This window comes from Platichthys flesus, chromosome 2 (genome assembly GCF_949316205.1).
Source record: "Platichthys flesus chromosome 2, fPlaFle2.1, whole genome shotgun sequence".
Lineage (NCBI taxonomy): Eukaryota > Metazoa > Chordata > Actinopteri > Pleuronectiformes > Pleuronectidae > Platichthys > Platichthys flesus.
The window spans coordinates 23,634,549-23,662,224 of NC_084946.1; the positions used below are offsets into that span (position 1 = coordinate 23,634,549).

Genomic DNA, 27,676 nt, shown 5'->3' on the forward strand with positions numbered 1-27,676 from the left:
GTACAGATCCGGACTGAAAATAGCAGATCCCTGTAACGCCGTGTCGCTCTGACAATCTGTCACTTTCTGCGGAGGTGACAAAGTTCCTGTTTACCGAGAGAGACGTGTAAATTCCGACATCACGACCGTAATATTTTACGATGTTCTTGCTCGTCGACCTGAGCCCGCGAGCTCTCGGCATCGGGGCACCTGAGATTGTGAAATGCAGTGTGAGAAAAAAAACAACGCTTATTATACTAATTTTTATAAGAAGGGTTTTGCATGTGATTGAATGAATTATGAGCCATCGGAGTGTGAATCATGCCCCGGTGCCAGATTCCATTATGTCCATTTGACGGTTATGAAAAGCTGTCGGAGCAGCACCTGTCTCTGCTCGTTATTTAGTCGACTGGCTGGATTTCAACACTCAGCTCGAACTCGTCACGTTCTGAAAATAAATCGTGTTACAAGATCTCCTCCCTGAAGCTATTTCATCTCCGGGTTTTAGTTCATCCTATAATTTACCTTTATATATCAGATTTGTCCTGTTCACATCTCCTATAGCATCTAATTAATAAACCTTTATTATATCGTCTTTATGTTTTTCCCATCTCTTTCAGTGTTTTTTATTGTTTTATCTTTGATAACCTGCATTTGGTGTTTCCACATTTCATATTGATGAGATTCCAGATAGCGTTTCCTCAGTTCCTGTTAATATTGTTATGCTCTGTGAATGGTTTGTGGTGGAGGTACTGGTTTTTATTACTATTATTGTGTAAAGATCTATGTGTTACATTGATGGTATGTGTTATACTAATAAAATGTGGTTGATTGATGTGGACATGCGTTGATATTTACAGTAAGTCTGCAGATTCACTGTATCAGTCACATCTCCTCAACCTGATGTCTCACTCTGAAAAATCTGGTTTGATTTCAGCTCATTTATTATTGACATTTTCAATTGTCTTACCATCGCCTTAGGTCATAAGTTCTCACACATAATTATATTTCAACAGAAATATTGTGTTTCATCCTCTCACACGTTTCCCAGCATCATTTCAAACCGTTTAGTGACTTTCAACTGTTGTTTGTTTTCCGAGCATCTGCTGAGACAAAGACCAAATGATGATCATGTTTGGACCCGAGGGGACCCGGAGAATGAGAGACTGAGAGCGAGTAACCATGGATCCAAACAATGCAGATTTGAATCTTTACAGAGAAATCACTTGTTTTAAATGGAAGAAAATGGATTTGTTTAGTCTGTATTTGTGCACATTTTCTTAAAGCAAAGGTTTGAGGACGAAACAGACAAAATGAAGAAGTACCACTGGAAACCGTGGTGGTGGTGGTGGTGGCGGGGAGGGGGGGGGGGGGGGGGGGGACATCCTCCTCGACCATAACGAGGAGGATGTTTCTACCACTGTAGAACTTTTCAAAGGTGAGACTTTGCGAATTGTTGAGAACCCTTCTCCACCACCGCCATGTTGTCAGATTCTGTTGACTCAGCACTGCCCTCTACTGGATGTATTGCTGGGCAGTGATGGTAACAGGCTGTGAAAATGGACGTTTCTCTTCTTTCATGAGAAAGAACAATGAGCCTGAACCACGAACATGATACTTCATTAAATTTCCAAAGTTCTGTGGGAACAGGTGATGGGTCAGCATTGACATTTCGGACATTTTGAAGTCCAAACTATTCATTGACTTGAGAAAATAACCCCACACCTGCTTGGACCTCTTCTCATTCGAGGGCCACTGAGGGGAGGAGCCAATCCTATCACAAGCATCCAGAGACAAATAACCATTCACAGTCATATTCACTCGAGGCCATCTAGAGTCTCTCGGAAGCAAACGTCTCTGGACTGTGGGACGAGGCTGAAGATGAACCAGTTTTGGAACCAACAACCTTCTTGCAGTGAAGCAACAGTGCTTGAAGATACCTCTTCAAGTTTAGTATTGCTGTTTTAACACTGTTGAAATTATTACTTATAATATGAAGCTGTTTTTCATTCCTACGATTCCCTATTTATGGGCTCAGAAGTAATTTTGATTAAGTTCAAAGCTTCCTGGGGATCCCGTTTGCTCATTAAGTTCTTCACTCATGTCAGACGTCTCACTTCGACCAACCTGTCCGATGATGAAAACTCACCTTAAATTGCTCTGAGTCAAGACTGCCCCCTCAGCGTGCTCATTAGATGAAGATATATCTTTAACACTCCAACATCAAAGCATTTGGGGACAAACATTAACCTAATCAGGTCCAGTGGCCCGAGGCAGCTCTACCCACATCACCAGCACTTAGCGGCTGGGCCCGCTCTCTTTGGACGTGTAGAAAAACAAAACCGTTATGATTATCGTTCACTCAAAAACATCTGCTGGGCTCCGAGATCTGAGCGGCTCAACATCTGCTTTGTGCCGGTGAACAGTGGGTGTTGACATTGTTTTGCACGGTGTCACAGAGCCACAGAGCAGCAAAGCTTGCAGGGCAAAAAATAATAAAAAAAATCTCCTGCCTTTCTCCGAGCAGGAGCTTTGTGTTTCAGCTGCAGCACAGCAAAGGGCTGCATTATACCTCAGTGTCAGTGGGCAAACCAGCAGTGGACTCTCTTTAAATATATATATAAAACTCCTGCAGTTTTCCTCTCCAGCTTCATACATATTAAAAAAGGGCCAACGTATGAGAACTGACCAACTGCCGAGTTCATACTCCAGACAAATAGGTGGGCAGCATATTACCATTAAGTAGAGACGACCACCTGTGTGGTAGGAAACAATGGAAGGCACTGTTAGGTGCCAAACCAACCCCCCCCCCCCCCCCCCCGCCCTCCTCCTGTGGTGGAATTAAACCAGGCATCGGGCAGACGGGGACAAATCCTTGTGCCAGCAACAACGGGACGTCCACATACAAATCCATAAAGTCTCCACTGGCTGCTGGAAACACCAGAGGTTCTGATTGCATGTTTTGGGGGTGTGGCCTCGTTGGCCAATCACAACCGAGTTTCAACCCTCATCCTCACATCGAGCTACCGTTAGCTCGCATATGTCTTACTTGGGTGTAGTTGACATGTTGCCTGGGGCAGTTGTTGACATGTTGTCAAACACGCAGGGGTCGTGTGTGTTGCTTTTCACACAGGATTAACTTGTGATCTTATATTATTATTAGTATTAGTCAGTTATAAGTTAATGTACCGTATATCTATGTATTTATAAAAAATGTCTTTATACTTTGTCTGTATAAATAAACACATAGCTCTGTGTGGGAGTGTGTACATGGATCAGTGTCACCGTACATGTGTAAGTATGTGGACTGTATTTATGTTAAGGATCATCAACCACTACAAGTGTTCTACAGGATGAGTTGCATTCAGCCATTCACACACAAATAAGTGCAGCGCTTCTTTTATTACACAATATTCACACACTGTCGACACACGTCAGAATCCAGACTGGAGGAGTTGGGATTGTGACCAAGTGACCAAGTGGACAACGCTCTATATTCTGAGCAACAGCTGTTTGTATATATGTGTGTTTTATGGACGTGTTTGTTTCGTATTACAAGTGTAAGCAAAATGTGCTTATTAATTTGTGTAATGTTTTGTGGTACATTTTCCAATGAAATATAAAAAAAATGAAATAAAATTATATAAAACACAGAAACAAGAAAAAACACAAAGACACCAATCACATAACAAAACCAGTAACAGTTCAGTTATCATGGTAAACATGTTTTTCTCTCTCCTCTAATAGCTTGTTTTGTGTGAGTGTACATGATATTGTTTTTATAATTTTAACATTATGTGATTTCGATAACACAAAACAGACAAATCTCACACCCAACATCCAAACTCATTTCTTCATATTTTGTTGATAATCTTTGTTAATTTTCTAGCTTGTTAATCAAAAATAAACTTTTAAACACAGTTACAAAGTGCTTTTCTAGAAAAAGTTTAACAACATTCAAACCAATTTAAGATCATTAAGAAATAGATTTAGATCGGAGGTATATGATACAAACATGTTGCCCCTAAATTTGCTACAATTATAAATGTTGACAAACAGAATCCAAACAGAAAACAACAAAAACTTTAATATTTCTTTCTAGAATCCTCAACATCTCCAATAAACACAATCTCTGACTTGGTTCGAGCAGCTTCTCAGTGTAATTCGGGGCCTGAACAGAGATTCGGGCTCTGGAAAGCGGCTCAAACCCAACAGGAAGTCTCAGCTCTTTGAGTCAAACGCTCCAAATTCACTATCCAGGTTTTTCTCCTTAATTGCTATCAGCTGTTGTTGACACTGAGGGGAGATTAAATGTTCACTTTGTTACTGTCAGGGTGAGTGAAGCAGCAAATAGCCCAGCCTCCTGAATAGAAGAAGCAATTCCTGCATAACGATATAAGAAAAACAGATTCTCACGGCTGAGGGAGTGAACAACAACACGGCACCGAACACAATGGGGACTTTTGGCTATGATTCAAACTCATGTGTTATTGCGTAAGAGGCCTGTATAGAGCTGGAAATGAATTCATTATCTCGGCTGTTTTCCGTGACTTCCACGTCGGCACCTCAACTCTTCTGCCCTCTGTTTAGTCCGATGCACAATAGTTATAATGAGTTTATGTCTACGGTTAATTGAGCTTTAATGGTAAACGGGGGGGGGGGGATTCAGATAATGGTGCAGAGCTTCAGCGGCTGCCTGTGGAGGAACCATCCACTGTCAAAGTTCAGTGGATATCCCTGAGCATGCTTTAGACCTTTTCATAATATTTCCATCTCTCAGGTTTGAGCTTTTAGTATTTTGACATTTTGAATTGAGAGGAGAAGGCCGAGTCTGAAACACAGAGCTTCTCCTGCTCTGTCTTCCACAGACACTGACCCCGCTTCAATCATGCAGATCACTCCAGGGAACCAGAGAATCTCCTCTGCCCACTCCAGGTAATGGTAACTCTTCAAAAGGGAGGATCGGTGAACTGAGCCGAACCTGCTGGTGATGAGACCATTAAAGACGAGGCAGGGTGAGGTGGTCGCCTTGAGATGTTTGTCCTCAGACCGGGAAAATCCTCGACTTACTCAAACCTCTCCGACACACTGTGCAGCAGGGTTTCATTTGTAAAATGTTCTCCGGCGGAAATGTTCGCTCAAACAAAACCGTTTCCTGCTGTGCTATGAAGAAGAAGAGACCATTCAAGTTTGACATGCAACAAAAAGTTCATTGATCGATTGGTTTATCGATAGAGCCGACCAAGACTGATAGGCGACTGACATTTTTCCATTTTCCAACATTTTAAAAGGCAGAATGATTAATAGATGAATCCAGATAAATCTTGATAATTAGCCACAGATGGCGTTATGTTTGGTCAAATAAAACCATGTCCATAGTTATTGAAATGTAATCAAATGCCAAAAGCTTTAAAAGAAGCAAACCACACAGTTACAGAGCTACCTAGCCCAACGTGAGTGTGTGTGGGCATGTGTGTGTGCAAGTTTGTGAATGCATGTCTGTTTTCTCTCTAAAGATTTTTCTCGATATTGATTTCTTGAGCCCCACCTCTGCTCTGCATGCTCAGATTAGCTCCACGAGCTGTGATCCCTTTGATTTTTGTCTGGAATTGATGAGACAAATGACCTTACAGTGACGGAGCAGAGCTTTTTATTTGACCTGCGAGTCTATGAAACAAACCACACAGAGAACAAAGAGGGGCTGCTCACATCAGCCTGCGAGTTCCTTCATCACTTAGCGTTTTCAACTTTAAACAGATTTTTGGGTTGCAGTCAAACGCCCTTGACCAAAATTGATGGAGGAGGCTGCAGTTATGTCTTTACAGTAAATACTGGAGGAGACTTCTCTTCTTAAGTTGAAGTAGAAGCGAAAAGAGGAGAGCTTTAAATTTAACGTAATCAAAAAGGACGGAAGTGGCACAAAGTCAAAGCTCTGAGATCTTCTCCCAGCAGAGCAGCACAGGAGAGAGGACACGCCCTGACCCTTGGATGACCCTGAGACACAGAGCACCTCTCGCTGTGCAGCCGCCAGAGCAGCAGACGTGGTTCCGTTCACCCGGTAGAGGGCTCGGCAGAATTAAGCACATTTCACCTACAACAATTACCATAACTTGAGAACGAGTGTGACGCTCTGTGACGCAAGTGTGTGTGTGTCCTCTGAAGCCAGAGGAACATTAAGCATCTGTAGGTCAGAATGTGTAACCAATTCTCAGAGGAACAGAGGCCACATCCCGTCTGTAAAGGTCAGAAATATTTGTTTTTAAACAAAAAAAATCTGTATAACTCTAATCTTTCCTTGTGCTTCCAAGTCTTTTATTTACCTAAACATTAACCACAATTTATCAATAAATAAATTCACAGTATTTAAACCTTCAACTTGCCAAATCTGAGATGTCAACCTCTTGGTAAAAACGGCTGTGACCACGATTGTGACATAAAATCACCTTTTAAGTTAACAAGACAAACTTTTACACATCCTGTATTTACCAAGATACATGACATGAAGTTGTGTGTCTGTAAACACAACATGTACTCCCTGGATGCTTCAGTCTCCTCAGCAGGTGTTTGTTCACTGCAAAGATCAGAGCAGGTAAACAACACGTTTCTTTTCAGAAAACAGATGAGAGGTCACAGGAAACTTAAACAGTTAATTTATTGAGTAAATCAATGAGCTGAAAGTGGCTATAAAGCTCTCTAGAGGAGCTGCGTGTCATCTGTAGGTTCATGGCTGTGGACGACCTCTTTCATATCATCAAACTGAGGCGGAGTATTACCTCCACACTCAAGGGTCTGTTCTAATCCATGGTAGTCGGTTTGTTTGTTGTTTGAATTACACAAAAAATGCTAAATGGATTTCAAGGAAACTTGCTTCATAAAAAAAATTCCTTATATTATTCAAATTTTTTTGGACATTTTAACCAATTTCTCAAGAGATAATTTATGGAGCTTGATGATTTAAAAAAGGTTCATTTAGGGGATGATATCTACTAGTATGCACTTTGGTACAGCTTGATTGAATGACTGTTGAATATGGTTGAAGTATGAGCTCTGCTGAATTATTCTAAGATTATTCCAAGATTATTTTACCTTTTACAGATAAATAAAATACTTTAAACATTCAGAAATGTGGCACGCTCATATAACATGGAGCTACAATGCTACATTTGACTAAATGTTGATATTTATGTAAAAAAAATCAATATTGATATTGGTGATAATGTTGAAGCGTTGGTAATAATATCATAACTAACTAAAAATGTAGTTAAGATAAGCTTAGGCAAATATATTTTAGCAGAAAAGCTATGCATTTTTAAATGGTGACATAATCAAGCCAAGTGGCAGAATGTTCAAAAATATGCTGAGTTAAAAAATACCTTCATTGAAATCGCTCACACCTGATTCCTCTCCCAGACAGAAGCGTGTCACGTCCTGAGAACTAAAGAAGTAGCACAATGATGCAAAGTGAGGCTGCAGCATCCTGAGAGAGCAAACTGTGTCACACAAAGCTTTTTTTGAGATTCTCCAAGGAAGCACTTTTCATCTTCCAAACTTAGCACCCCCCATCTGCTAAAGAGCTCATGACGAGCGTGTGAGGAATCATCTCCCTGCCATCTGGGTCTGCATCTCCCTGCCCCCCCCCCCCCCCCCCCCCACCTGCGTGCTCCGAGCACAGCCACCTCCACGACCCCTTTACTCCGGGGGCTGAAGTTTGTAGAAAACACCAAACCAGAGTTTATCTGTGACACATAGAAAACCAAAAAAAGCCTGACTTCTGTTTTACTGAGGCCGGAAACAACCCAACAACCTCCCTGCCCGATAGAAACACGGACTGATCACCTCCACGAGTGAAATCCACAGCTCCATCTCTAACCGTGATTGAGTCGTTCAAATATCTCAGGGCTACAGGATGAGCGTATCTCCAGGTCTGATCACAGAGGACGTCACGCCAGCTCCGGTGTTGGCAGCTCAGACGTGTCTCAGTCAGTCCCGGTTCGGTTCCTGCTGATCCATCACGGGAATCATCCTCACACCATCCATCACAGGCTCATATGGCTCATGTCACTGCAAGAGAAGCGTGTCGTTCAAACCTCTGAGGGTTATCAAGTGCCGGCTACACTGCATCGCACGCACACACACACAGAGACACACACACACACACCCACACACCCACACACACACACACACATACACACACACACCTGCAGAATAACAGAGTGAGGAGGAAAAAGCTGGTGAGGAAGATTTCCGCTGACCCTGCCAACTGGGACAGCCACTCTTCTACTCAAACATTACTGACATGTTGAACTTTAATTATTGATTTCACAGCTCCAACCGGGTGGGTCAGATTGTGTTGAGGAATTACTTATTTATTCTTATTTAAAGACCTTTGTTATGAGGATGTGTTCCCAATAAACTGGCAAAAAGTAACTTAAAAAGACATTAAGCACTATTCCTTTTTTTGTCCCGCGAACATATACTAATGTGCATAACATAGCATATTACATTTTCTGTCATGACAAATGTATATAGATTTTTGTATTTGAAGTTTCAGCCATAAAACTGAGCATCTAATTGTACAACTATATAGTCAGGGTATAAAATACAAACATCACAGATTTTAAGGACCTTATATTTCAATTTAAAAAAATGGATTTTCAAGTGGTGCAAATTCAAAAGTGTCAAATGGTCTTAAAGATTGTGTTTGAGTTGCCTAAAATATGGAAAAATAACCTTTTTGTATTGGCAGAATTGTACCAGTCCTATTGTGAAAACTTATTTATGCCTTCAATTTTTACATTTGACATTGACCAAGGATTCAGACCACATAAATTCAGACACATGCTTTGTCTAATAAATCTTAGAAAATGTATTAATATATTCTGAGGTATTCAGCTCGAGCAGTTAAATGTTTAATGGCAACTGACTGACTTGTCAAAACGGTGAAAGCAGAGGTGAAATAACATTAATGATGCACGGGTCCATTTAAATGTCCTCGGAGTCCGTCCCAGTGAGTCAGCACGAGCATCAACATGTCATAAATTACACCTGGGTGAGATAAAGGTGAACATCCCTCTGATTTACCACCAGGAGAAATGAAACCCATGATTAAAAGCTGATGTGGACACTTGGGCCGAGAGCAACAACAAATCAACCTTCGCCGGCCTTTTCGCTCGTGTCATTTTTTTTTTTTTTTTTGTGGTAATTGCCAGAGTTAAAGATCAGAAGCAGCCTCCGGACGTTGGGCTTGAATCCTTTCCAGCATTTGTGCCACAATCAAAACAAATCCGAGCGGCCGGGGGGGGGAACAACAATCCGGCCACACCCCCGTGTCCTGCTCCGCAACGTGCATAATGCGCGCGGGGGGGGGGACCCGTCGCGCTGCATGGCTGCTCATCCGCTACTAGCACTGATGCAACCGGTAAGACATCAGCGAGGGTCTCACATGATGAAAAACAGCCCCAAGCACACCCCCCCCCCCCCCCCATTCCCCACGCATGCATCAGCAGAGGATCACAACTGCAGTGAGACATGAGTGAGACTTCTAAAGACCATCCTGCTTCCAACAAACCAGGAAATCACATAGCGCCATGACACCTAAGACGTATACAGTATATATAAAAGCCGGTGATGCATTACGACAATTGGCAGAAATTATTAATCATGGCTGTAAAATTAAATGGAAGAGGGAAAAAAGCGATTCCTCTGCCAGGTTTCTGTTTCTCTGCAGTGTCGCTTAAAAGGACCCAAGATAAAACCTCGCTTCCCAATAAAACGCCACTTAATGATACGGATACCGAGGGTCCTCATAAAGACCCGGAGACATCATCAATACCCAGCCATCAGAGTTATTGCACCGCTGGGGCAGGGCTGACGGGAAGAGATGAGGGACGTCTGCTTTGACCCTGAATTACGTTTTTCTCAAACTGGAGGAGACCACGGAGCAGAGGGTCACGTTCACTGACCCTTAGAATGGAACGTTGCTCGTATGTCATCCTTTAATCCGACGGAGTTCAAACACGCGATACTTGAGTGAATGGCGAGTCCAGTTGGAGATTGTGTTCGTTCATTGTGTTGTTGGGGTTTACATGTGAACATCTTCAACTCGCAGCTCACCATCAAACAACAGGACGGGAACCGGGCGGCTGCAGTTGAGGGTTCATTTAAAAATCTGTGTTTTTACCATTTATTTCCCTGAACTATCAACATTCAACAGTTTTCTCTGCTTCAAACAAAAAACTGTAAATAAAGATGGCTGATGTCGACCCGCTCTCCAGACATTTAGCTGAGAGATCCAGCATACAACTGCCATCTTGTGCCTTTGGAGTAAGAGTTTGCACACTAACGTTCTGAGGATGGCACCGTGGTACCAAGGTCCCGCTGATATCTGAGGTTGACCAATTGAAAGTAAGTTCTCAGCTGTCAATCATGATGTTTCCACAAATTTTTAAAGCATCAAATAATGTATTTAAACCAATGTTACCCAACAAATCAGCACAGACATCAATTTCATAAGAACTACCTCAAACGACACAAACCATCTTTGATGTGTACTTTGCCCTTTTTAGTTTGATCTATGTCCCGACTACTTACATGGAGGAGGCAGGATGACCTATACTGCAGCCAGCCACCAGGGGGAGATCAAGACGCTTTGGTATTTTTGTCGGGCGCAGTCATTTTGTCCATTTTCATATAGAGTCCATGCTTCAAACTTACAAACGCTCCAAAAGTCACAGTTTATTCCATATAAACTTTAAAGGGGGGGACATATTATGAAAATTCCACTTCTGTAGTGCTTCTAGTGGGGGCACTCAAAACGGGTCAATCTGAGGAGGGCTGTTTTAAAGGGTGCTGTTTTAAATGATCCTTGTGGTATTTTGACCAAAATATGTTACAGACATTTCATTAAGACCCCAAGGAACCATATCACCTGTGGTAAAGTGGTCATAATATGTCCCCTTTAAAGCATATTGACTGACACATCTTTACACACTTGGATTATAAATAGACTCTGTTGGGATCCAATTAAACTTCTGAACGTTTGTCACATTCATTTTCCCGAAACTGAAAATGAAATTCTGAGTTGTGGTGGAGTTGTCAAAGAGAGTTACCAGTACAGCAGCAGCAGCGCGAGAAAAGGGGATGCTGGGAAATTTCTCTCTGCTTAAATAGACCACCTGATGGGGTGGGTGTGTATTATAGATGGTTGTGGTGAGTGAGGTATGTCACATGATGTGCGTCACATGATTGGAGCAGCTCCAGTTGGCTGCCTTAACTAGCTCACAGGCGTTGCTCCATTCATGTGTTATACCTCCTCACTGTGCTTAGCTACGCATGCATTAACTTTACATCGAAATATATATTGGACTTGTGTTATTGCTATTGATAAAACAACATTGCAATAACTTTGTTTTACTGTTCAGCCTTTGAGTTTTATCATTTGAAGACGTCTACTTTGATTTCAGCAAACGTTAAGTGGAATTCCTTACCAAACACATTGTGAGTATAAATAACAAATTCATCAATAATTGAAATAATTGTTAGCTAAAAACTAAAACACACAATTATTTGTCTATCTAGGGTCCACAACAAAGACGGGTGAAAAGGACTTCATAAAGAATCAAACACAAACAAACCCACAAAGCTTGACTCACAGAGCCGAGGTCCTCGGAGACGCTCTTAAATAAATGCTTTAAAAAATGAATCTCATAAGAAGAGTCAGTGAGTGTGTAATGATTAATGGTGTGTGACTGAAGTCCCCAGTCATACTTGCTCTGTTTACAGCTTCCGTGATAAATAATAATCGCAGTGGCCTCCTTAGAAGCTCTGACCTGCTTTTCTCTCATACTGCAGGTGACACAACAGAAAATAACCAATGGTAGCATTTGCATTAAATTAGGATTCATACTTTTTCTCCCCAGGAAAACAGCTTCAGTAAATGTATTCTTTTTAAATTCAATCAAAATCAATTTTTAATCAGAGCAATGCCGGGCGGGCTGCTGCCACCTCTACACCCCCGTCTCCCAGTCCTTAGAAAAACTGTCCATTCATCACTGAATGCAAATTAATTAAATCAGCGAGGCAGCGTGGACCGGTGTCCTCCTCAAACCTACGGATCACTTTGTGCCGGCAGGTGCAGGAGGAGCTTCAAGGAGAAAAAAACTATTTGTTATGTTTTTTTTATTTTTTTCTTCCTTTTAATGAAGTGGGAAGCTGCTCACGGTTAATGGGGAATACATTTGAAATGCAATTATAAAAATTATTCCTATGTTTTCACCATTAGCATACAAGGTGCAGATGGCAGCCGCTCTGTGTTTGTTAACAATATCCACTCAGTCTGCGGAGCCAAGGAAAGTGAAGTCAGAAAGACTTGACTAATGGAGGGAGAGCTACGAGCGTCTTTCTCCTTCTCTCCTGGAGTTCAGCTGTGAAATCAGGTTCAGGCTGCTTGGGGGAGGTGAGAGGAATGTAGCTGGTATGAAATTAAACACACGTGGAAAATAACACTTTACTTTAGACAATGTGGATTGATTGGTCAGCAAAAGACAAAGTGGATACATCGAAGACGACATTTTAATTCCAGTTGTAGGATCTGATATGAAACGGTATGTGAAGGGAGGAGGCTGCTGGAACTGAGCTGTCAAACTAAACGCTGATTATCTTCATTAAGTGCCCACATGACAGTTATCAGCGGCCCAATTATTCCTACCGCATATCTGTCATCCTCCAGCAGAACCTGTCTGCAAACCGCAAGAGACTCGACTCCCACGCTGCCGCTCGCACACTGGTTTAGTTCAATCACCTGAAAGGATCAGGCCTCCCTGTCGGCCGTCTTCACCGACTCTGCCCCTTGTTGCTCTTCTTTTGTGGTTTAATGGGTAAATGGGTCAATAATTGATGGACGCGGATTTCTTTAATTATTAAAATTGTGCCTGTGCTTGAAAGCAGTGCTGGGGTTAATGTGGATGGGAGAGTGGATAAGAGAGGGAGAGAAATCCGGAATTGTGATGATTAGTGCCGGCTGCCCACCGATCGGTTGCATGGTGCAAAACTGAAGGGAAATAATAATAACAGTAAACTAAAGGTCTACGTTGAGTATTGTTGAGATATATATGTACGATATGAGACGTCAGCCACTTGGGCTCTTTAAATCAGAACATTAACAAAACACCAAGTTTAATGACGTTAAAACGCAGCGTGGGATTACTGGAGTGGAAAACTTACCTGAGGGGACACAGGCACAAAACACGTTCACGGATGAGGTCACGTATTCAAGTTTGGTTCACGTTACGCAGCAAACATCGATGAATAGTCGTCATCCATTCAAGGTGACCAATATAACCAGTGGAACTGCTGACAGGCTAAATATAGCAGTGTGTTTTCCACCTGGATATGAAAGGTCCTGTTATTTAGACTCTAATGTGGATTTTTCTTGGGGTTTGAACATCGTTGGAGACGTTTACGATCGTGTAAATTCAGATTGTTTTAGTTGTTTTTAGACATTTTAATAAAGAGTAATTCACATATTAATGTATATCTTCATTTGCATTAAACCACTATAAGACAATTATATTGAAACCTGCAGATTCTGATTATTTCAGTCTCCTAGTGAGCCCAGTAAACGTGACACTTTTTATTAATTATCCCACCATGAGGTTGATATAGTGAACATTATAATTGCTTGCCTATACTTGCAAATCCAACAGGCACAGAGCAATATTAAACATTTATATAGAAACAACTGTATACGCTCCTGCAGATTACCATTTAATTTGCATTTGTATATATAAACTACAGGAACATAAAACAATGAAACAGATAACTTGCACTTTATGTGGGAATCTCCTGCTCCCAGTTTGAATGTACTGTGAAGTGACTGAGGAGAAATTATGTATCTGATGTAATGTTTTTGTCAACGTTACAAATTTAGGTCTATAACTCCGTTTACTATTTATAAGCTGAAAAACAGGATCTTCATAACTCTATTAACTCTATAACTCTGCAGACGTAAGAACATGTAAATGTTTTTTTAATCTACAAATGTGCCAGAAATCCTGTTTTCTCCAGTGAGGACCTGTATTATTTATTACTGTGCTCCACTATATGATCATCCATGAAGCAGGGTTTTCCTACTGGTGCATATGATGTCCAGCTGGGTTGTGCTGCTGTTCCACACCATCTCTGCAAACACATGAGGTCGGGGAAGGGGGGAGGTGCTACAGGCAGTCAGCTGATCTGCTGCTCACGTACGCTCAGCTGGCTCTTAGGTGAGGATTCCTCCGGAGTTCAGGATTGTCAGGAGGTCTTTTTTAAGGAGGAACTGAATTATGCAGAGTTCTCCTTCTCTTTAAATAAATCTGAATGAGGCAGTGTTGCTGTTGGCTCAGGACGTCAGGAGCTGAGAGGATCTGTTCGTTTCTAAGTTAACTTAAAGGTTCAGTGTGTAAGATTTCTACTCTGAATGATGTTTTCACTAGTGTGTTTCATCTAAATCGAACGAATTGCTGTTTTCTTTACCCTAGAATGAGCCCTTTATATTTAAAAACTGTATATTTACATCGGGAGCGGAGGCCACCATGTTTTTTTACAGTAGCTCAAACGGGACAAACTAAACACCTTTTGAGTTTTTATGACGACTGAAGGCTACAGGTTCTCCTTCATGTTTGGAAGGGGAGGGTGATGGGTATTCAGCTGCAACATGCAACTTCACCACTAGGTGTCACTAGATTCTACACACTGAACCTTTAAGCTCCCGGTGTTTAATGACTAGAAACAGCAATCTGGTTGCAGCCTAACAGTTACATAGGTAATAAAACGTGATTGTCATGTGACTTGAAGCAGCGAATACAGTTATTCATGGTTAGTATTGTCTTGGTAAAGCTACAGTGAAATGTATTATACAAATGTAATAAAGTGCAGGTAGCAAATAAGGCTTATCAACATTAACCTTGGCAGAAAACCTATGTCCGTGATCCACAGAGATATTGATAAGAGCAGCTTTAACAATAAGAAGGAATGGTCGTGCACACAGAGTGGATATCTGAGCGTCTCCAGACAACGTGTCCCAGTGTTCTCAGCCAGTGTTACTTGTTCCTGTGAAGCAGGCAGGTGCTGGGTACTTCTGCTAATTGGCATTTTGGCAGCGCTCTGAGCCAAAAGGCAGCTTCTCAATTACGGAGGAGTTTATCTAGCAAATCTGCCAGAGTGGCAACTCAGTGCATCTGACAAATACTACTAAGTATGATAAATATGATATGACAAATATCTGCAGCTAAACAAACTGTCTCAGCACCGATGCACGGCAGCATTCTTGAGGGACTGTTGCATATGAAGAGATGGCATTTCAGAGCAGAACACCAGCGAGCACCATCAACAATAAAAAAAGAAACCAGTTGCCTTTTGAATGGGGGATCGGGAACTCGGATTTATCGAGCTCTCGACACAACCTCTTTGGACTTGAAATACACAAGTCCTTTGATTGCTTCGGCCTCCCTGACATGAGCTTTCAATCAGGCCTTTTGAGAGCAATTCCCCCAGCCGGGCTTTGTCATCTATATTTCAACAATTGTTCGGAGCCCTGATGTTGAGGAGCACTCAGCAACCAATCAGTTTTACCTCCCCTCACCTCCTCTCTTCTTTCCAGAGATAAAAAATATATCCAGTCACCATCCACAATACTGCAAAGGCACTCAATTATCCACACACACACGTTTTTATTTGCTCTGATGTTCAAATGGTGCTTCAACTGTTGACTGAAAAAGGGGCGATTCAATTTGGGCCGATGGGTCTGTTTTTAAAAACTTCAGCTCCGATATATAATTTTCATTAGTTTATTAATTTCCGTGTGCAGAGGGCGGCTGAGGCAAGAAATAGAGCAAAACAATGCAAAGCTGCTGGTGGAAAAGAAACGGGGAGAAGCATGAAGTCAGCAGAGGCATGTTTAAGGTAGATAAGGTGAAACCAATTGACGGCTCCTGGTTCTTTTCCCAGTTGCAAAAGACATTTTTATTGGCAAGTGAGTAAGATAGTCTCCCCGGCCCCGAGAATAAACCAGAGAATTGCAGCAGCTGGAGAAAATGCTATTGGTCACAGCCAGTCATGGAAAGTGGAAGTCCCCCGAGCTGCGAGCGGCTCCCATGAAATTCGTTCTTCTCCTCTTTAGAAAAGGTGTGGCCCGTTTCTAATGAGATCCCTCCTTCACACCGTGAGACAGATTTCACCAAGTAATTAACACGTTGGGTTTGATGTACAGTGTCTTCTGCTCAGCCAGCACCAACTTGTCAAACCTGTGAGATCAGGATCCCTCCTGTTCACGCTGGATTGTTAGAACACTGTCGATTTAAAAGTAGGCACACTTTCTCTAAATAGAGATTATCTTTTTTTTATATATAATAAGGCTAAAAAAACTGTACATTGCTCACTATGGCTTGTAGAGCCAATTTATCAGTTGATTTGAGCCTTTCACAGACATTAATGTGTCTTTGTTTATGTTTTTATGAAATGAATGTCAACAGAAAACGCAAATGCAAGATCCACAACAATTGCAAAAGCCACAATTGAACAACAAAAGCCACACAATGGAGACAAGTTCAGCTAATACATCTCCGTCGCTCTTTTCCCTTGTGATTGTGTTTCCATTGTGCGGCTCTTGTATTGTGTTGTGGCTTTTTCTAGTTGTCTCGTCATTTTTGCAAGTTGTGGCTTTTTCGTTTGTGTTTTTCCGTCGATGCACTTGTGTGAGACGTCTCAGCCACCGCACAATAGAGAGAGAGAGAGAGAGAGAGAGAGAGAGAGAGAGAGAGAGAGAGAGAGAGAGAGAGAGAGAGCTGTCCTCCAGTATTTACTCTGCTCTGACCTCCTCTGATGCAAAACTCACAGACGTAGGAGATTTCATATATATATTCATATTTAGTTAGCGGCACTGACGATAGGATGTTCACCTGCACACACATAAATTCTCCATCTGCACACACAGCCCAATCTCTCTCTCTCTCTCTCTCTCTCTCTCTCTCTCTCTCTCTCTCTCTCTCTCTCTCTCTCTCTCTCTCTCTCTCATAGGAGGTGGGTGGGAAGTGGATATAAAAGAGAGATCTTTGGTCATTTTCGTTTAAGCGGTATATAGCATCTCCCCCTCATCACCTATTGTTAAAATATTGACCATCAATGATCAATGACTTCATAATAAGGGTTTGATGATTACATATATTATATATTTACATACAACCGGGTTCATTTGAGGGAATGTGCCTCACACAGTCCTGGGATGTTTTCCCTGAACACAACAGTTGCAGGCGTGACCAGTGGGGCTCGGGCAGCCTGACACATGAGTGGGATTGGCAGCTCACAGCTTGCTCTCTGGACTGGTTGGATGGATGATTAAAACAGCATGATGGGCAGCTTTATAACATAGACCTGGTCACTGTCAAGTCACAGCCTGTCAAGTCTGACAGGAAGAGGAAGGAAGCAAAAAAAAAAAAAAAAACACTCACAGAGCCGCCCCTGGCTAATCAAATCTGACTGGCTGTGGAAAGTGAGTTAAAATGTAATTTATTCATCATGACGTTAGGATGAATATTGAATTTGACATGATGCAATGTATTCAACCATGTCCATGAAGGAAGTCACGCAAGGTTACGCTAGATACCTGAGAGATATTGTGGCTGCAGCTAACAATGAAATCTGCTATTGACAACAGTTGTATATTGACTGTGGTGTTTTCTTAAAGATGCCCCTGACTCTACAGCTCAGCTCTTTGAAGCCGTATTGTGTCTTTTAGCTCATTGTTGCGGTTTTATGAATCATAACAATGTTGTTTTGGTTTGTCGTCACATTCCGTTTCATTCTACGCAGCTGTTAGCGACAATAAATGGGCCACATTTTTTAAAAATAGGACAGATAAAGTTAGGAGCTACCTGGTCGTCATGATTTCAGAAACACATCTATAAACTATTTAGAAGCATGTTATTGCCAAGTAGGTTTTTACATGCAAATTATGTTCTTTGGGATTTTTTGGTGCATAACAAAAACTGAGTGCAAATATTTGGAATATATACAAATATGTATTTCTTTAAAAGGTAAGAAATGTAAGCACAAGGAGTAGGATACAGGTACTTAAGGTACAAGAGCAATAGATTACAGATGAAATCAATGCAAAATATATGTATGATTTGTAATTACGGACAACATGTACGAACCATGCAGAAGACAATGTGTAAAGAATGCTAATGCTATTGTTGTGTATGTCTGGATGTATAAATAAGTGAATCTTTGCTAACCAGAATGGACTGATGATAGAGTTAATTATTTAAATATGAAATCATAATCGCGTCGAGTTTGTTCTTGTATATTATTTTCAAATAAACGCTATATATACATAGCGAAAACTTCTGAGTAATGATGTCAAGCCAAAATTGGCTGTTGACGTGCTGTAAGTTTGACAAACACGTTCATTATAATAACTTAAAAGGTCACACACACCGCAGCCGAAGTTGGTCACTTTTGATTAATCACATTTAGCGGGTTGTCAATTAGTGTTCCGTAAGTCCACTAATCACTAATCCTCATTTCAAATCATTAATAAAAAATTTTGTTACGGTTCGACTTCCCCCTCCATAACTCAGGAGATGCTTCCACGACTTTGATTACTATGTTGTGTGACTGATTAGTACAACCTAATTACTGCAGCTAATTATGCGGGCTGCCTCTCAATCCCTTAGTAGTGGACCCCCCCCCCCCACACACCCCCCCACACTTTCTGTCTGCCTTTCCCTACAGATTGACTGACCCCGGCCCTCGCCCTCTCTTATCGTCTCTCCTATCTCTAATACGTCAGTGGGAAACAGAAAGGAACCAGATCTGAGCCCCGAGATAGAGCACAGGTTTATCCTCGTGTTTAATTTCATAACCAGAAATCTGCCCGGGATTTGTTCATTAACACCGAAGCGCTGTTCCTGCCAGGAACTTGTGATTTTCATAATCTCATTAGCGATGGCACCACGGATCATCGGGGTCAGGTTGAGCGATTATTACGCTACAAGTTGAGCAGCCGGCTTATGAAAAATATGTTAATCAATAACGGCTTTTAAGTTCGAGCTCTTGCAGCATAATAACCTGTCAGATTTCGCTGTGTTTTACCAGATGAATTAAATCCGGGGGAGAGAATATATAGATTCCCTGAGCCCACTCTCCACTTCCCATCGTTTAGCGTTAGTATAAGGAACCATTAGCAACTCGAGCATCTCAGCATAGAGTCGCCACAAAGTCCAAATTACAGCCTTCCTAGGGCCCGGCTCCTCGCTCGTCCATTTAGATAAGCTGACCCGGGGAAGGCTTTAAATGAGGCACAGCAGCACCAAGGAGGATCATGGGAGGATTTCTCCTGGTCAGCCTGTGTGGGTGATTTGTGGAGGGTGGTCAGGGAAACGCTAAAGGTCCTCGTGGAACTTCAACCTGATTAGAGGTGTAAACAAAATCATTCGTGAGAAGTAAGCTTCCTCCGCAGTGTCAGTAACGACCAGGAAATGAATCCGTGACATTTTTTTTTGCCGCAGCCGCCTGAGTCTCCCGGGTTAAGCTGTTGCTTTGAATAGTGTTTGTTATTTTGGTAAATCGTTCCTAATCCAATGAGTGCGTATTTACAATTGGGTTTTAATAAGATGAAAAATGAGAAGATGGAGGTGGCGGGGTTATTTCTGCTCCTTTTTTTTCTGCTGGTTTTCAAAATGCACACGCTCGCCGGGGAGAACATGTTGCCTGTTCTTCCCCTCACTCATCTTTCCCTCGCTTGTATATGAGAGCGTGTTACGTTTTCATGAGGACAAATTCAAGGGTAAAGAACGTGTACTGTGTGAACTATGTACTTTTTTTCTATTTTCAAAGCCAAATGTCGGATCAGAATTTCATCAGTGAGGAGAGAGGGGGTGAGGGAAGGGTGAGAAGGGGGGGGGGGGAGTTAGCAAACATGCGTGTTTCTTCTTCTTCTCCCACGGTGATGCAACCTCAACTTCACACCTTCGTCTCAGTGATTGTGTTAGTGTTCACGTTGAGTTTACACAAACACATCAGCAGCTGTGCACATGTCTCATTATGGTTTAACTTTAAATCTGCCTTTATAAACATGACATTTATTATAACATATATTAAGTGTTTTTCATGTATAGCTTCTCAAAAATGGTAAATAAGCCATGATGTACAATTGATTATAGAAAAAAGAAAAGCTATAAGAGCAATTAATACAATTATTGTATTAAATTAATAAAGGTTAAATTAATAAAATAAAAAAGTCAATGAAGAGGGCTAATAAACATAATAATAGTAATAGTATTTTTCTTTAAAGATGCAAGAAAATAAGTGGATAAGATACAGTGATCTCTATAAATCATAGACTTAATAAACAGGCTGAAGAGATTCTAATACTTGATATCATTAGAATTTTGTTTTACTGTGTTATAAACCTTGTTTCACTGTTTAGTAGATAGCCTAGATAAATAATAAATAAGGGGACTTCAAGCTAAGTGTTGTGATTTCATGTACTTGTTATTATTGCTGAGATGTGGTGCCTGTCATCCAGCATCATCTCCACAGCAGAGACCCGTGCGGGGAATTCAGATTCTCGCAGCAGTGAGTCACGAAGCACCTTAATGTTTATTTTATTTATTTTCTCTGGTGTCACAAGGAGTTTATACAAACAACACACCTCTCTGTTTTCTTGTTTTTTTACCTTTCCCTTTCAGATGAGCAGGAGAAACACCCTCACACATCAGCGGAGGGATCTGATCATCACAGTTCAGCTTTTTGACTCAAACTCTTTTCAACCTTCTGCGATCGATTCTCCTTTTCAAACAGAAAGATGAGTCCTCTCGGCAAACTCAAGGATTTTATTAGAGCAGATATGAGATCATCGCATGAATTCAAAGGCCAGACTAACTAAGTGCTCTTGACTAAACTTTTAAAATGTGTTCTGTGTGAGGAAGGAAAAATACATCCCAAAAACGAAATGAGTGGTGCAGTGGCTTCACAGTAAATGGTACTGCTGGTTTGGAACAATAAGTTGAATATGAAGACGTGGCAAACTTAAGAATCTGGCACCCTGTTATGTCTTTAACAATAGCGACAAAGCAAATGAATAGGTGGTATATAAAGTATAAGGGTATTGAAGTGTTCAGAACCATCCGCCATTTCAATATTGCACAATACTGCTGTAAATACAAGGTCAGGTATACTGAAATGAATGTACTGATCCAATACCATGTCTTTAAAGTACATGAGTTTCACCCAGATAAAACTACAACCACTTCTTTGATGCTCAAAAAGAAGAGATGGCGCTGTGCTGCCACTGGCAAGTTCTGTTTTTAGAGCAGTGAAGAAATGTAGCGTTAAGCCAGGGCTAGTTAAATATATCAGCAACATGGCAACTATTCACACATGCAAAGACAGTGTTAAGTCACATGCGAGACAAGTCAGATGGAGGAGTGGCACTTCTTAGCAGGTTTATTTTAATAATCTGTGGCTGCACTTTCACAGCTGTTTGAAGGAAGAAAGTTTTTTCTTTCAACGCACTGATATCTGAACAGTTCTCAGTGTGATGGACGTTTTCTGGAAGCCGGTGAAATGAGACCTCAGGCAGCAGCTGATGTCCAGAAGGTGGAACCACATATCAGCGTTAACACCATTAGCACCCTTAACTCCTCCCATACCCCCCCACCCCACTCTTATTGCATGGTAAAACCTAAAGTACGTATACCCTGAATCACGGTGTGCCCCCATGGTGTGTCCCTGAGCACTGGTCCGCCCTTCCTCCATAACCTGACCTTGAGTTTCTCTAATGGTGAACAAACAGCAGATGTACTCTGTGAGCATGGTCAAAGATTCCTTCACACCACTAGGATGATACCGGATGGAACTGGATTCGGTCTCCGAGGCACCAAATCGCATCAGAACATCTCTGTTATGGGATCGAATATCATCCAGGAGAGTCCAGGGTTCCTCACTTTGTAACTCTGCCGTTTTGTGCTTTAATAACTGTCCTATATAAGCTGTGTGTTGCAGGATTGCCCAAACATCCCAAATAACATATTGTGACTTAACCGAAAAAAAGAAATCCTCAGACACCTAAGCTTTTAATCAAAAAGGTTAGAAACACATGTATACGTAGCTTCCTCTTCAAGGATTATATTTCCACACACTATTCAAACACCGAGCTCAGCGGCAGGAGCGGCTGAGGAGGATATGTAACACCAGCCATGCATCCGCCCCCCTGCAAAATGCTTGTTCCCGTGCACTGTAGTTACTAATCTCATTACAGCTCATTCAGCCCCTCGGTTCATATAGCTACACACCCACCAGTTCCAGGAGCTATCTCAAGAGATGGTGCAGAGAGGGAGAATTAGAGAGGGGGCACTCAGCTCTGCTTACTCACTCTCAACCCTTCGCTCTTAAATCCCAGCTCTTTAGAAACACACCGTGGAAAGATCAGATGACACGGCGAGAAGCTCCTTTTCATTCACATCTGCCCGACTGGAGAAGTGTCACGATTTCTCGTTCCGGGGGCCAGAAGGACGGGGGTTACGCAGGCGACCTGGGGGGGGCGGCGGCGGCGTTTCCTGTGTCACAACAAACGCACAATTTGTACTCGACTGTTGGGTGTCGAGGAGCGACCGCGGGCCCGGCTCTTTCAGGGGCCCCGCTCCTGCTTGGACAGTTTGCAGCCGCGGGGCACAACCATTGATCCGGGGGGGGGGGGGGGGGGGGGCTTCAGTTGTTTGAAATGGAACAGATCAATCAAAAGCAAAAGGGTTATCAGATTGTCTGGAATCTAATATTACGACTCTCACAAGGAGGGCTCGGTGCATCAGTGTAGCCATCGATCCCTTTTTTTTCTCAACTCGCTGTTTCAATTAGACGGCTCTCATCAATGGGCCCGTCCATATGGAATAATACCAGCCTAAATAGATCAGTATCTTTTTATGTGCTGTCCGATATTACAAATACGTCCAATATCGAGAACACGGCCGCCTGGGACGTAAACCTTTGTGCGATATTGTAGTCTGTGTGTCAAACACTGTCTACTTGACGCGGCGGAGCAAGCGTGAATATCGGCAAGCGTGAACTTTTTTCCAATTTTCTGGAATCGTCCCCCGCTGCAACGTTAACGATTTCTTCTGTTCCCCTCGGAGTGATGGAGAGCGCTACACATTCTGACAGCTCCAATGAAGGACTCAGGTTGGCAGGAGGATTTCTCTGTTTTAAAATTTGTCCTTTTTTTGGTTCAACTCGGGTCTTTTTAGCAAAAGCGTCCATTTGTCACCGAGAAGACATTATTAAAAGAACAGGTCCCTGAAGACGGATTCAGGACATCATCTCTTCTCCCACATGAGAGGATGGCACTGAAGAGACGAGTTGGGGGGAAAGCCTTCCCTCATTTTGTCTTCAGTGAATTTTTTGAAGTTGTTCCAAAAAAAGCATTTATACGCCTTTTGAATTCTGCCACAATAGCGTGGGAATCCATAGTTGTGCAGATACCCTCATGTTAAAATCCCCTTTTTTAATGTGAACTTCTTTTTTTTCCACGGATCAGCGATGAGTCACAAATAGGGCGGCTCCAATTCCATCACCACGGACGCTCTGGGCACGAGCTAAAAGTGAAAACATGGCAACTCCCAGCCAGAACGAGGCCCAAAATAATTAGGTTGACTCGGATTACACAAATGTGAGAATGAGGTAAAAGAACAGAAAAGGGAATTCATTATATTCATGAGACTTTTTCTTTTTGCCCGGCGTGATTAAAGAAACATGCCCAACAGCTTTTGTTCTACACCAGACAGAAATCTAATGTGTGCATTTGACTTCTCTCCAGATTAATAAGTCTGCAGGTTAATTTTACTATTCTCACCTCTCAAACGTGCCTTTACTCCCCCCCCCCCCCCCCACCGTGTCTTGTTTCATTTATTTCACTTTCATGGCTGACGTCTGGCGCGACAACTTCTCCGCGCCTCCCGGATCGGCTTTCCTCACCTCCTGTCGTTACTGCATGTGTCATTTCAGGGACTCAACATGCAGCAGCGAAGTTATCAGCTCAGCACGGTCTGGTTGAAATAGACCATGACTATCCACGTCCGGGGGGGGCGGGGGGGGGGGGGGGGGCAGACTTAACGTCGGCCTGTTAGCGTCTTTCATGTCACTCAGGCTTATCAGCCCCCCCCCCCCCATACACACACAGACAAACACACACTGCGTCAACCCTGTGGAAACTTTTTGACCAAGAGACAGATTTAAAGGATGTTTTTTGTCTCCTGTCATATTTTGAAAGCTGAGTCCACATTGCATAAAGGGGAAAGTGGTGTAATTACAGTTTTAATCGGCTGATGTAAACTGGGAGAATACAGAGCAACGTGTGTGGGTGATTGAGTCATGTGACGAATTACAGCAGAATCGTCTCATCATAGTCCGCCACTAACAATTGATCAAACACGTATGGCTATTTGCTGATTTATCCTCTTTCCACACCCATGAGATTAACTTAAGTCTACATGGGTGTCCATGTTCAAAGAAAAGAACCATGGTTCACTCTCTAGCTGTTTCCAGTCGTGCATTTAACTCCAGATAATCTCCTGAAATGATCTGGAGCAGCTGTCTATGAGAATGAGCATTTTAGTTTTCCCCTCTGGATAATGTCTCAGGATGAAAGAGAGGTGCCATGCAAGTAAACAAATAAAACAGAGATGTTTCCACAGCTGAATTCACAGCCTGTCTCCTTCCTGTTTCCTCCTCCACCCAGACGCCTCTTCTCACCTGAACGCTCTGGAAGTGTTCCTGTTGTTCTGACAACATCTGACCCAGACAACCTCCTGCTGTGTTCCTCAAATCTAAAAGGCCCAAAAAACAAAAACAAAAGCCCGGCCCCAATTGTGCAGACATTCTCCAGAGTTCATTCCTGAAAGCGGCTTCCGAGATGTTTTTCTTCTGAACTCTTCTGACGATGTTACCAAGACAAGGGGGAAGACGCCGCCTCCACAATCTCTGATTTAACATGAAACTGGAACAAGACACAGCCTGAGTGTTTCTTCTTGTACGTTTTTTTTTTTTTTTGGGGGGTGGGGGTGGGGGAGGGAGTTTGAGTCATGCAGCGGAGAAAATACCTCTGAGGTCTGAGCACACAACATGTAACAGTGTGGGCCTGAGGGACCGTGACCAGCCCCACTGACTCTCTAATATATGTATGAGCACACAACCCACCCCCACACTCAGTCACATGCTCCTCCTTGATGTAGTAGCGATGACACATCAGACCATTGTTTGTCACTGTCATATTTTGCCGAGCCGCGGCTTTAAGGAGCATCCTCGTGCAGTCGGCGCTCATGCATTTTTCATGAATACTCGCCGGAGCTCTTTCATAAGACCACGTTCGATAGTCGCCTTCACAGTTTGTTTTCTGAGTCTCTGATATGTGGCGGATGGAAGAAAATTGCATTGCCCCCCCGATAAAGGCCACGGATGATGAATACGCCTGACGGATGTGGGAACCTTTCGCAGCGGAGCAGATTAATTAGAATAACTAACGCCAGGTCTCCGGACTTATCACAAATAGAGGCAAAAATCATTATATTATTAGTTCACAGCAGAAGTTATGGTGGAACCAACGCACATTAATCTCTGGGATAGGGGGGGTCGGCGTCCGACGCCCGCCTGACTGGACGGGACGCAGAAGAGTGAGGATCACAGAGCGGCAGGGAACTCAATCAACCGCCGAGACACCCGATCAACTGCACGATGAAAAATACTGTGACAGAGAAGTGTGCAACAACACATAACGGCAGATAAAGAAAACAGTGAGGTGAATATTAAAGCCACAGAAAATAGGGATGACAACCTAGAAGCAAGATTTATTTTAACTTGGGCAAACCAGCTAACCAACGTCATTCCCATTACCCCCAGTGCATCCCGTTGGACCTTGTTGCGTTGCCAAACCAATGCATTCACCTGGGTGTAACGTTTCCATCACTTCCGATTGGGAAACCTGAGTCTACTGCAGAGACATGTGACCCGGGAGTTAACGCTGATTGTTCCCATCGCAGACCAAAGAGCAGTGGACATGGTTAATGGTCTGTGTGTCTATAGAGCTGGCCTAGTCTTGATGACCACTCAAAGCACTTATCTGTACAGTTTATATTCTCGTGCACCCGTTCACACACACATTCATTCAGTGCATCTACAGCACTTTGTCTATGAAGGGAGAAATGACGACCTCTCCACCCCCCCAGTCAGAGAAGAGGTTGAAGATATCGGTCCCATAAATATACAAGATTCTTTCTTCAATAAACAGGAACTAATCTTTGAAGGAAAACTGTGAGAATGTTGAAAAAAATGCAAAAAGATCAAATAAAATCTGGCAATGTTACAGAAAGTGAAAAAAATAATTTCATTGAGTTTTCTAGAAATCCATTTTGGAGTTGTTTTGCTGTAATTTTGCTTACCAACAGACAAACAAGCAAACGCACGGTGGTGAAAACATGAACTCCTTGCTGGAGATTTTTAAAAAGTGGAGAAAGTTTCTCAAAAGAAAGTCAGATTCCTCCTCCTCCATTTACTCCCACTTTCCAGAAACAGGCTGTTAGGAGAAGAGGCCTAATTCACTGCATCGTGTTCACCTTACAAAATAAAGCTCTCCCTGCAAAAAAAACATCAAAAACACAACTATATGCTACATTTATCTCTGACAATTCAATTATTATCAAACACAAATGGTGGTAGTTCCCGCCAATACGGAACACTCTCAGCAGCTCCATCAGTTAAACGCTGCACCGTGTATTAAAAAACCGCCAAATTAGGATCAGAAGAGTTGTCGCCCGTCAGCAAAACATTTTAAATAAAGTTTTGCCGTGACTGACTCGCGGCACACGGGCTTTGAGGCCTGCAGGCGACAGATAGCGCTCCCACCTCAGATCATTCCCACTTGATGTCAGAGGTAGCCACATGTTCAGAGCGACCAAAAAGGAAAATCTCCTGCCTCGCCATCTCAGCCACACCGAGGTTTGATTTGCCGTCGCATGTTTCTGAAATGAAAATGATAAACACGTCTCATTCCGGCTTTTCAAGGGGTTTCCCTCCTCTTGTCCTGGGGCTGGGACACCGAGCAGGAACCTGGAGAACCAGAAAACAGCTGACACACTGTGGTACATATGTTCCAGGGCCTGGGCTCATAATCGATAAAAACATTCCTGACAGCATTATTACATATTTATTTATGGTGGATGGATACACAGTAAGGCTTGAAACAAATTGCGTGCCGTGCAAGTGTAACTACAGCTGATTAAAATTACATAGGTTCAGGGGGGGAAATAAAACAATTTAATATTTAATAGAGCAGAAATTAAAGTTTTATGTTTCACCTCAACAGTGGCAAACACCATTCATTCCTCGATAAACATGTTATCTAACGTCCCCCTTCTATATTATAAACTATAAAAAATTACCTTGCAGGGATATAAAAAGGACCTGTGTATAAAATCAAGTCATTGTGTTTAGTCCAACAGTCGCACACGAATGGAGACGAAAGTTTTTGAACTTATATAAACTCCATAGATTGTGTTTTAGGTACAAATCCTGTGAAAACTCCACAACTGAACAGACTGTGTGACTCATGCACTGGCCAATCATGTATCTACAGATTAAAATATAAAACTATCAATTCATTCACAATGTG

General features: G+C 42.4%; 1 protein-coding gene across 1 annotated transcript in view; it reads right to left on the reverse strand.

The window, feature by feature from the left end:
* Nucleotides 1-27,676, reverse strand: part of grm4 (glutamate receptor, metabotropic 4) — a 121,131-nt gene that overhangs the window by 71,026 nt on the left and 22,429 nt on the right. The gene's annotated exons all lie outside the window — the stretch shown is intronic.